General features: G+C 27.4%; 1 long non-coding RNA gene across 1 annotated transcript; it reads left to right on the top strand.

Moving 5' to 3' along the window:
- The first annotated feature begins 515 nt into the window (after positions 1-515).
- Positions 516-1700, top strand: LOC139907663 (uncharacterized). The gene is made up of 3 exons (XR_011784391.1): positions 516-784; positions 836-975; positions 1039-1700. It is a non-coding gene; the product is annotated as an uncharacterized lncRNA (long non-coding RNA).
- The last annotated feature ends 10429 nt before the right edge of the window (positions 1701-12129 follow it).

Here is a 12129-nt window from a genome sequence, read left to right as displayed (position 1 = left end):
ATGGTCAAAAACTGTAACCACGCCGGAACCCTAAAAAAAAGTGAATGATATCGTATGAGATAGGATATCTGAAGAAATAGTGCAAAACGTGAAGAATTAGGTATAAGTAAGGGTGATAATTTTGGTAAGAATAGAAAAGCGTGCGAAGAGAAGAGAAGAAATACTTATGGCATCATTGATTAAATAATATACATCTTCTTCTATCAATCAAGAATGTTATCATTCCCGCCTTTATTATTCAATATTAATATAATATTAGATGGTGATAGTCAATAGAGTACTGAATAAAATGCCTTAAATAACGTCGCCTTCTGTCTGGATTTCTGAAAATGGAGGCCCAGGAATTTGGGAAATACTTACCGCATGAGAAACAAATGGTTTGTCGGAGTATTCGATATAAATGTGCCCTTAGTCCTCTGTCTAGAATTACCCGACACAAATTATCCTCATCTCATATCAAGAGCATGAATATTCATCTAAAAAATCAAGTTAATGATCAATACATCAAGTCAGACTTTAACTCTGATCTCACAAAGATGCTTATTGCATGATGCTTATCCATTGCTTATCAACTACGTTCAAAAAGTTTATGGAGAAATACACGGGTAAGCCTATCCCTTCCCGAGGAACCATCATTTAATTAATGGAGGATGTTGGTACTGATGTCATTTATAGAAATACATATAAAATGTTTTGAGTCATCCACACCAAATGACGATCAAGTTATCAGTAAAAAGTATTTACTAATATCGAAATGGAACTCTGAATTTTGTACTATCTAACAGTAAGCATTAAATTTTTTTAAATCTAACCATAAAATATAATTATATTTTAGCTAAACATATCAAGAATTATGATACACAACTCTTTGAATAGCAAAAACAACTGCTTAAACGGTCACAACAACGGGGGTAATAACTTTGGATGGTTCATAACTAGATTGTCTGAGACTAGTTTCTTCACTTAAAGACTTGGGTATGATAATTAGGTTTTCCAATATTACATAGTCAATAAATATTACTCTTTTTATCACTTAAGGCTTAGCTATGGTTGATAGGCTCCAAGAAATGGTGTTCAGAAAACTCATAAAAGGCAAAAACAACTACTTAAATGGTAACAACAACAGGGGTAGTTACATTGGCATTATAATTAGCAATTGTGTATATCCTTCATGATAATAGTATGTTGTTATATAAGCATAAATAACGGGGAAAATATCTTTTTGATGCTCTTAATAAGGAGTAATATCGCCGGACATTACTACATAATTAGCTTTTGCTCTAAATCTTTAAGATGGATTTATTTCTAACATTTTTTTACTAGTATATTTATTGTCTAATTTTATGATTTTGACATTTACTTTATTTTTGATAATTAGTTAGATTTCATCGGTAGAGATATATCTATGCTGTGCACAATTGTATATAGCAACTTCCACATGAAGAAGAGGGGGATTATCTTTTTGATTAAACTCCACGTCTCGCTTGTGTTTTCTAAAGTTATGACATATTTAACTGGATTCCGATGTCAGAACAAGAAAATATTATTTGGATCAATCTATTATTTCAATATTCTGTATATATAATTTTTGTTATTAGTTATATGATTCCCATTGTTTAATTTTGTATATTTAACATAAATGTATGATGGTATATTTTTTATTATTTAGATTATATTTAATTAAAGCCTTCTTTTTTAAACTTTGAACTTCAAATATAATTCGAAATACTCTACTTTGTCGTTTCATTAGCTATTATTTTGAGAATAAGGTTCATAATAAATTACAATTTCATGGAGTGTGACGTTTTCAAATCTACTGTAACGGATAAAAAACGTCTAAATACGTAGTATATCTTCATTAAACATTTTGCTAATAAATACTTTCGTTATACCCTCAAAAATCATAATAAAACAGGCAGATGATAATCACATTAGTATTTTAAACAATGACACCATATGTACTTTTTTCCCCTTCTCCTTGCACGCGTTTTTCTCTACAATATTATCAACTTTAAGTATGAAAAACCTCTGCACAAGGGTTCTACATTTGCCGAATGCTGATCAAAAGCAAATGCAAAAACAATTTTAGGTGCATCTTTGAACTGATTCAACATGTATTCAACTGATTATGTGCCATGATTTTTCACCATAGATGATACATTCGTTAAAAAAGTTGATTTTATAATTAAAATTAAAAATGATGCTTATCTATGTGGTTTGGCTGTTGAGAAATGTTTCTCTTTTACGCATTTTAAAACAAGTCGTCATTTAATGTTAGTTATAATACAATACATTGTTTTTACAATACCACAATCAGAAAGTAAGAACAAAATTAATGAATAACACTAGTTATCAAAATTTCGTGTTTATTTACCTTGTATTCCTGGTCGCTTTTACCTCAAGAAATATAAAAAACACCGTATTACATTGTTAGAGTTTTTGATTTTATATTATACCTAGTTTTTTTTCTCCTTTTTAACGTTTTTTTTTTTTTGCAATTTTACACAATCTAGAAACATTTTTCACATAAAAAGATTAAAGTAAAAAATAAAAACATTAAAAATAGTTTATGGGCATATGCTTTCATATTCAAATAAAAAATATGATTTAACATTAGAATGGCCAAGTTGTCGTTTTCCACATACAAACGTTTTTGATGAAATACGGTGTCGTTATTTGTAAGAGTTGAGGATTGATTTCACTTGAAAATTCTTCTTTTTTGGACAAACTTTGAAACTTGCAATGCCTCTCTTTTTGTTTGACCGTAAATGTTGCAGAAGTTAAATGTGCCCCATCGTTGTCCAAGAAGTCAATTTCGACACCTACGTTGATTTTGTAGAGCCTTTTAAATTTTCTATTTTGTGTGGGTATTATGTGGTTAGGAACTATGAAAAAAAAAAATTATATAATTAGTTTCATCAATTCCTTACTTCATGCAAGGAACACTTACTCCTGAAGAAATTGGATCTCTTGCGTCCTCCTGGTATTCTGAAGATGATTTAACAGACGACAAAGAATGGTCATTTCCTCAAAAGTCCATATCGAGTATAGTTAACTATAATCAACGAAGAAATGCTACAAAAAATTCATAAATACACTCTGAAAGAAGGCCAGAGCTTACATCCAACATGGACACTCAATATGGAACAAATAAAATCATATATTAGACTTGAGCATGCCAGAGGTATATATGGAATGAATCATTTAGCAAATTTCTTCTGGAGTAAAGAATATGTTCCTACCATGTTTCAAAGAACCAATGTCTCGAAGCACCTTCAAAAGTATTTTACGAGCATTATTTCAATGAAAAACAGTTGAGAAGTAGTCGGATGGACAATAATAAATTTACACATGTACGTGAGATCTTTGAAAAATTTGTTGGTAATTCTCTTTCAGCATATACACCAAAGTGCTAATAGATGAACAACTCTTACTCCCAATAATCGTTGCCCATTCATTGTTTGTATGCCAAGAAATTATAGCATTAAGTTCTGGGTCCTTGCAGAAGTTGAACGAAGTATGTGGTAAATATTCTCTCTTACCTTGGAGCTCAAAAGAAAGCTAGTTGACAGGGGCGTCCCTTATCTAAAGATGGTGTATTACATCTAACGGAACCAAAAAACAATAAGGCTTATAACGTGAACACCGATAACTTTTTCACGTCACTATAAGTAGCTCAAAAACTTTTTACTAGACAAATTTAGAAAAATTCGGAGAAACAGCAAAGAGCTTCAACCTAAAATGACTGCAGAGAAGAAGCAAAAACTTTACAATAGTACATTCTTCAGAAACTAAACTGATACATGTTTCTTTGTCGACTATCATGACAAAGGTAAACAGTTATCTTCTTTCTACGAGGCACTCATCTCCAACTGTGTCACACACAAAAAACCAAAAACTAGAAGTTGTGATGCACAACAATGCAAATAGTTGGAGTACTTAGATATAGTTGACCAAATGAACGAAATTGTACGGCACGTGTTCTGTAACAAGACGATGACCAGTTACTTTTTGGAATAACATTCTTAACATGGCAGCAATAAATGCAAAGATTCTTTACAGACAAGTGACAAAAAAAAATATAACCCGTAAATATTTTATTTTGAAACTATCTGAAAAAATGAGAGAAGTGCTAATTTTCAATCAGATAAACCATCTCAAGAATGGCTAAATACTACAGTGGTATTATGTCAAGTTTACCATAAGCCAACCTGCGGAAAGTGCAAAAAGGATTAAATAGAAATTACTAGATCAAATGCCAATCCCCTAAATATTTATAAGGATTTTTATATAAAATTTTTATAGCTATTATATACAGTATATGAAAAAACCGTATTTTCAAAATATATATGTAAATAAAAAGTCTATACTACATTAATCATTTTATTATTTTTTTAAATGTTTTACTAACTTTATTATTCCTAAAAAAAGAATAGGCCCATGTTTCCTAGAAAAAATCATCCAATCTTTAACACTACGTTCAAAAATGGGGTATCCATTTTCCGCCCATTCAAGTGTTAAGTTTATTTTTTTTTTCTGAATAAGGGGGAAATGCCTTTTACGTTAAATACTTGAAAATTTAATTTTTATTTGGAAGTCAAATATATTCCTAATTTTTGATCACAATGATAGATATTTTTGTTTGCCGTAAAGAGAAAACATGAAACAATAAAAAAACAAGAATTTCTTTAAAAAAAATATTTTAAAAGCTTTTCTCCTCCAAAAAAAAAAATTCCCAATCAAAAAATATTTTTTTAATTTTACAAACCTATTAAGATTAATCAATAATATAAGATATTATACTCTCTCTAAGCCATAAAAGCAGAAATTTTGCATTACAAATGTCATTTTTATGCTTTTCTAAGTAATACTAATGTAGAGCACATTATTCCTATCAAAGAGCAAAAATATTTTAAATTGATTTTTCTAAAACCAAGGGAAATCTCAATATAGACTTATGTTGATAAATCAGTAATCGGGGATTTTTTTAAAAATGGGATTCCCCACCAACCCAAGAAACATATAGTTCGTGAATAAAATTTTAAAATTACTTATGAAGAAAAAATGTATGGATGGAATGCCAAGAAGCGAAATGTAAAAAAAGGACCATGAATGATGAAAAAGTATTCTTAATTTTATTTAGAACTTATATAGAAATTTATTGCTCGTATATAATCATAAATAAGGGTTCGACTATGAAGTATTACAACCATATGTGTACTGAAGGTTTCAATTTACTGATTAATAAATTAAGCACCATGTTGAAATTAACTAAAGAATGTATTATACTTTAAAAGAAGCTTTCAAGATTGTCTATAAAATTTAATAATTGATTAAATTTAAAAAAATCTACTTTTAATTCTTTTTAGATTATATTTTATTTGTAGTACATATTAGTTTGCTTTTACAACGTCCGATTAAAATAAATTTAACATTTTTATTATAGCAATAAAATTTTTTAGGATTTATTACTATATTTTGCAACAACTTTTATTTAAGGCATGGTCAATTTAGTTATTTTTTTTTTTGTAAGCTTTACAAATAATGTAACTCCCTTTATACATATATCCTACCAAAATAAATAAGTTTGTATTTGTTACCCAAAATTAATTAAAAAATGAATTTTTCATACAAATTATTATCAAAAATGGAATTTAAGAAAATTTAAATACGTTAATAACAACTAATATCTTTCTTAAAACCTAAAAAAATTATTTTAAGATTCATTATTTAAAAAAGTATATAGTTTTTTTAATGTCTTGAATTCATATGAATATTTTAAGTTTTTTTTAATTTTTACAAGTGAGAATTGTACCATATTTATATCACTTTTGATTATGAATCCTTGTTGGGTTTGTACCATGTAACTAAATTAATTTAACATGTTGGCTTATATTAACCCAATTGACTACCTTTATAAAAAGATGTCCATTAACGGAGAGTTAAAATAAATAACCATTTATTAAAAAAGTATGATATAAAAAATATATATGAATTCAATAACAAAGAATAAAAGCAAAGTTTGCAGTCCAACTAAATAACTATCCATTATACTTTTTTCGATAATTTGTGAATTATTTTTTATATACAGGGTTGAGAAGCAAAATGTGGACTATTTATTAATATTTATTTCCTCATTAATATTAAAAGGTTTAGTAATTACTTTTGGATATTCTGTTGCATACGTCCTTTTTACATAAACAAACTATACTAATCTTATAGTCATTTCATCATCATGAGAGAGCAACAAGCAAAAAGGCGGCGCATCTCAGATGCCCTAGATGCTTGAGTTAATGTCATGAAGATAACGGGCATTGTTTCATGTTCAAGGAGTCTGGTTTTTAAGGTGGACAAGATGAAAAAAAAAATGGAAAATACCTCTCCAGGATATTGGAAAATGGAGGGTGTAATTTCTAAAGGGATACGAAGTTATCGTTAAGTTTGGAAAAGAATATAAAGTAGGATCCCACTAAGTCAATGAATCACCTTGCTAACGACTTTTTTGTGGCTCCTAGGACCACCAACAGGGCTATAAAGTCCAACTTGGGATTATTTAATTTACTCAAGGATCCCACACCACCTTCTCACGGAGGGCGTGAAAACCAGAAATAAATGTTCATGTTAATTCGAATTGACCTCTCTAAAAAGTACATAATTATTATTGATGTCCCTTTGACGCAGAAATAATTTAATTTCTCTTGTACTTAATGGAAAACATCCTCACGTTCTTAATTATTTCAGGAGTACTTTACACCCAAAAATAAATTTAAAAACAGTTTAGTTTAAAAATAATTATTTATTTTTATGAAAAATACACGAATCATATATTCAAAAAATTAATGATTTATATTTATAAAATTACAATATATAAAATTCTGATATATACAACTGGTAATAAATCAATAGTCATTAAAGATTACCCTTTCAAATTTCAAAAATAACAATTTAACTACAGGTCCTGTGATAATCAAGAATTTTTCTTTAAAAAAAATAATAAACATTATATGTAAAAAGTTATATTTATTATTAAGTGATAAAATATGTATGCTGAATTGGTTTATGTCGAATCATACATCCTCTTCGAGACACTATAATTATAATTGAATAAACTAAAAGACTTGATGAGACATAAGTATTTATAATTAAGTAAAATATTTGTTGTTATTTGAACATGAATTTCATACATAAGCTACAGTTATAAAATTTAAATATATTAAAAAACAATATGCAAAAATATTTGAGTAAATAAAGGAACAATTTATAAATTTAGAATTTTTTTTAATTACTTAGATTGATTTTCATCATTTGAAATTTAAATACAATTTTACTTTGACAATTTTTAAAGGCTAAGATGTTCTCCAAGAATTGGACCGAAGGAAGATATTTTTAATTTGATCATCTATCTCAAGAAATGATCTTAGTCTTAGTCGGAACTCCGTACTCTACGAGGGACAAGAGGATGAAAATTAATCGGATAAAAACTACAAGGCTTTACAAGAGAGTAGAGTGGACTCCTGCATTAAAGGGGATTCTAGGATAGATATAACGAAGAGATCCATTCATGATGAGTAGAGAATTTCATATTCAAAATATACCTCATTAGTATTTAATTAATAATTATTTTATTTAAATTTGTGCAAGGCCCGGTATTATGTTTATTATGGTGTATGACGTCATTATGAGGACATTTTAATGATAAACAGTATTGTACAGGGTTCTTATCTCCTATTAGAGGTATCCCTTCAATTTATTTATCCTCCCGATATAAAAGTAGTTATATGATTGAATGAAATGATTCCTCTTTTTCTTTTACATATTGTATCATAAGACTTATTTTCTCAAATCATTTTGTTACTATAGTTTTTTTTTTTTTTTTTTGGCTGATAAGAAAGCAGACAATCTTCTACGTAGCAACACCTTAGTTACATTTAGGAGGTATTACGACAGTAATTAGGTAACAAAATTCAATGATCATTTATCAATTATTATGAGCAGTTTGTATGATTTTAATATGAGAGAGTTTTTTAGCTAAATTATTATTTATATAATTCCTTACATATCTGTTTAGCAAAGTTTCTTCATCATTAGATGTGCTTGTACTTATTCTTGAAAACTTGAGGTTTCACAAGACTCATACATAAGATGAGTTGGCCCTATGTTCTTTTCAACTAAATTATATTATTTATCTAATATTTTTCAATGAAGCAATATCGAATAATTGGTTTAATACATTTTAAAATAGTAATTACTTTTTTTGATGGATAGCTGAATTTCTTATATCCCTGCTCACTTTCAATAGGCTTTTAAATTGATCATGGAGGTTGTCAATCTTTTGAAATATTCTTGTTTCAGAAAGATAGGGATCGACGATGATTCCCATATACCGATAAACTTCCAAATAAGTGTTTTAGACATGAGTTTATGTAACGGATTCTTCAGTGTTGTCTTTATTTGCATTCGATACCACAAATAATTTCTGATTAGCCCCCAGATGGTAAGAAGCATATTTGATGGCAAATCTTCCGGCTCACCTAAAAGTAGACAATCAGTTTTGCCCCTTGTAAGGTGACGCTTTTTTTCCGACATTGTAACAATTGACACTTTTAAAATTAACTGAAGCTCAGTTTAGAATTGAGAATAAACGTATATATCGCAGTTTCTTTGTGATATCAACCAAACCCCCAACAAGGGACAACTGTTTCCTATATAAGTAATGAGTATGTAAATCAATTGTTCTGTTTCAACATCAGTGCGTTTAGCTTCAATTTTTCAGGTTATTGAAAATACGATGATAAAAACTCATATTTATATTAAATTATTACATATTAGGTGCAAGTCACTAAATAGATATTTACCAATATTATATATTTTGCTATCTTTCTGTTCGAATTTCACAAGTGAATGTAAGGAAATTAACTTTTGAATGAATTACTATTTAAATTATTCCATGAAATGCATTAAAGCAGGTGCTCATTATACGTTTATCAAAAAATTGCTATGAATTTTCCCTTTTTGGGGATTAAACTATAATTTATTCCAAAAAAGTTTAGTAGATACTAAATCTAGACTGTACTAACATCTAACAATATTAAATTTAAAAAAATCTGATATAACTGTTTATCAAAAATATAGACAAAATAAGGTAAAGTTATCATTTTTTCAAAAACCTTGAACAAAATGTGCCAACTGAAGATGATATCGAAGAGTGATAAAATTTTGTACGCCTTATTTTCATACGTCAAGGCAACTTTTACACCCTATCTGTGACCACAATTCAAAAAAAGTTGACAATCAAACAGGTCTAATGCACATTGAGTTAAAGAGATTTATTTCTCTGAAGCACATTGTCCATTAAGCTCCGTCGTTCCATCGGAAAGTTAATAGCGTCCGATGAGTCTCAACTTCAGCTATAATATTTTCGTCCCGTCTTTCTAAATTAATAATTACATAGTTTAAAATTTATGAAAAATTTGTAGAAATATTAAGTACTTTTAAATCTCTTTAAAAAATCTCAATTCACTATACCACTGATTGATGTGGTGTTTTAAAAAGTGGATTTGCCATTGACCCCTTCACCACCTATTCTTAGGTCCTCATCATTAAATTTATTTAATTACTTTGTTGTTTTAGTACATTATTTTGTACTTTTAAAAATTTATTTGTAATGTAGGATATATGTAAATATAGTAACACATCATTAGCGGGTATTAAAATACACTGTTCAACCCGTTTCCAAAGTTCAATTGCCCATCTCTACTTTGTCCAAAAGAATGTTCAAAACCAATTTTTAATAAACACAAAACCATTGTTAATTTCAACAAATATATATATATTTCTTTCTTTTCAAATTTTTATGCATTTATCACTTGAATATTCATGAGATTAAACATTATATTTAACATAAATAGCAATTAGAGGCAATTTTTTAAGTTTTGTTTCTTTGTATAAATGTTAAGTATATTGTAAAGTGTTTTTATTATATAATCATATTTACAAATATAAAAATAACATGAAAAATTAATTACCTCAATGAATTTTTACGTAATCATGTTAACTATTATGATATTTATTTTGATGATATAACTTTTCACTGTTGTTGTTAACTGGTACATATGTTTATTTATACATGTGTATCAGATTCTAAATTTAAAATGCAAGATGTTTGGTTAACTATAAATGCTTGTAGATTAAATGAAATTTTGTTGTATTTATGTTTTGAAACAACTACATATGTACTTTTAGCATTGTCAATTTAATTATATAAATAAAAAAACAACTAAATATCTTCTTTTTTTTAACCTTTTTCTTGAACTTAAACTGTGCGTTCAAGCAAATTGTTGGCAACATAAACAAACCTCATTTTATTCGTACAACTTGGATATATTGAATACTTTTACATTCGTGTAGCTGATTGCAATGTGTTTGATGCGAATCGGGAAATAACTAACTCAATTACCAAACAAATGTAATGTTACTTTTTTGTTAAAATATCACTGCCCAAATCACATCATTAAATTTGCTTTTTAGAAACTACTTCATTAATCATTTGAAAGTTAGGACTCCGTGTTAATTCAGAAAACAATAGTTTGATATGAATTAAAATTACATTTGAGAAAAGTATGTTTTCCACCACAAAAACTTATAACGTTCAATGATCTACTTATTATTGTCTTTTTCACCGGAGTTATGTCTTTGGCTTGAGCTTTATTCATAATTATTTTCAAGAACGCAATGTTTTAATCTAAGGCTCCTCTTTTCCCAGTAAGTTGTTGCTGAACGGTATCGCGTTAGTACATAATAAATACTACGAAATTGTATTATATCTTTTTATAATTTCATTATAAGAATAAATTTTTACCTTGTCTTACACATAATATAATGTCAATTCTCATTTTCTTTAATTTATCATTATCACTTATGGTGATCGAATTGTTTCTTAGGATTCAAATTGCTGTTTGTTTTTTTAAATTTTTAACTAATCTAACCCTCAATAAAAAGCTGAAATAATAAGTGATGAATAAGATATTATAATCAATGGTTATCCCTAATTATTTGCAAAATATAAATCTTTAAAAAAAAGATTGATATTGTACTTTAAACCGCGTGATTCTTCGTTTAACATATAATCAACGTTTTAATTAATGAATTGTATATAATTTAATAAAGATTATTTTATAAAATAATGAAAGTCGGGATTTCTTAGAAAATAAATTTGGCTTGTGCATTTCCATGAGGTATAGAATTACGACGAAACGGAATTTTGGAAGAGAAACTCTAGTATTACTTGTCAAATATAAATACCGTATCATGTACCAACATTGAAAATTACTTTTCTCCGCTCTGACAAAAAACATTTGTCTTATGTAAATGTCTGAGTGAGTTTATCATATGATGAAAATTAACAACATATAAATGCATTATCTACCTTACTATATATGTATATTATCTGAACTAATTATTCCATTTTGAATTATCACTGATCATGTTGAATTGTAAACTATCTATTATTTATTAAAAAACCTTGGGGACTTAAACAGCTGATTTTTTTATAGATATTTCTTTTAAACCTGCACCAGTTAGAAAAAAATAGACTCAATTAACGAATTATTTGTATATTTAAAATAATTCCCTATAAAACGTACACTTTAAAAATTAAAAAAAAAAAGAAAAAATAGAAGAAAGACTTATAAACGTAAAAATTAAATATATCAAATAAAATGAATAAAAATTGCTTAATTTTCCAATAATGATGTAAAAAAAAATTATCACAAAATCAAGAAATAAAATACATATTTTGACAAGACATTTCAGGAGCAAACTAAAAGCCCTAGGGATAAATTTATTTTACAAGGAATTAGAATAAGTTTTTATGTTATCTAGGATACAGAAAATTCCACTTCACTAAGAAACTGTACACTTACTTTTCAAAAAATAAGTTAATGTTTTTTTTTACTTAAATATTAATTTATATTTACTATTAAGAGTAATAACAAGTCATAAAAATTGTATTTATTGCTACATAAAAATCATTTGTATCTTGTTACCTGATACAATATTATAATTATATTATAATATTTCATTCTGTTCAGAATAGGATATTAGTTTAACAATATTATATGTAAGTATATT

Source organism: Lepeophtheirus salmonis, chromosome 2 (genome assembly GCF_016086655.4).
Source record: "Lepeophtheirus salmonis chromosome 2, UVic_Lsal_1.4, whole genome shotgun sequence".
Classification (NCBI taxonomy): domain Eukaryota; kingdom Metazoa; phylum Arthropoda; class Copepoda; order Siphonostomatoida; family Caligidae; genus Lepeophtheirus; species Lepeophtheirus salmonis.
The sequence above is the reverse complement of the archived record's forward strand: the minus strand, read 5'-3'. Positions and strand labels throughout refer to the sequence as shown.